At 66.9% G+C, this 465-nt stretch overlaps 1 protein-coding gene across 5 annotated transcripts in view; it reads left to right on the forward strand.

The window, feature by feature from the left end:
- BCORL1 (BCL6 corepressor-like 1) overlaps positions 1 to 465 on the forward strand; it is a 66585-nt gene that overhangs the window by 2703 nt on the left and 63417 nt on the right. The gene's annotated exons all lie outside the window — the stretch shown is intronic.

Genomic DNA, 465 nt, shown 5'->3' on the forward strand with positions numbered 1-465 from the left:
CGAAGGAGGGGATGAGATGGGGGCAATTCCCATTAGCCCCGGCAAGCCAGGGGGGAAATCCGGCGTGGAAGCTCTCCACCCGCTTCGCGCCAGGCCTGGAGGCAAGTGGTTTGAGAGCAGAGCCGAGGGCTGGAAGGAGGGAGGCTCCAGTTACGGGGCCGGGTTTCGGGATCAGGGGCAATCCCCCAGCCCTTGGAGAAGGAGGGCGAGGGATGGCCGCGAACCCCAGGGTTCCCCCACCCTGGTCCTTAGGGGCGTGACGGCGTGGAAGCTCTCCACCCGCTTCGCGCCAGGCCTGGAGGCAAGTGGTTTGAGAGCAGAGCCGAGGGCTGGAAGGAGGGAGGCTCCAGTTACGGGGCCGGGTTTCGGGATCAGGGGCAATCCCCCAGCCCTTGGAGAAGGAGGGCGAGGGATGGCCGCGAACCCCAGGGTTCCCCCACCCTGGTCCTTAGGGGCGTGAGGAAT

Source organism: Myotis brandtii, unplaced genomic scaffold, assembly GCF_000412655.1.
Source record: "Myotis brandtii unplaced genomic scaffold, ASM41265v1 scaffold39, whole genome shotgun sequence".
Taxonomy (NCBI): Eukaryota; Metazoa; Chordata; class Mammalia; order Chiroptera; family Vespertilionidae; genus Myotis; species Myotis brandtii.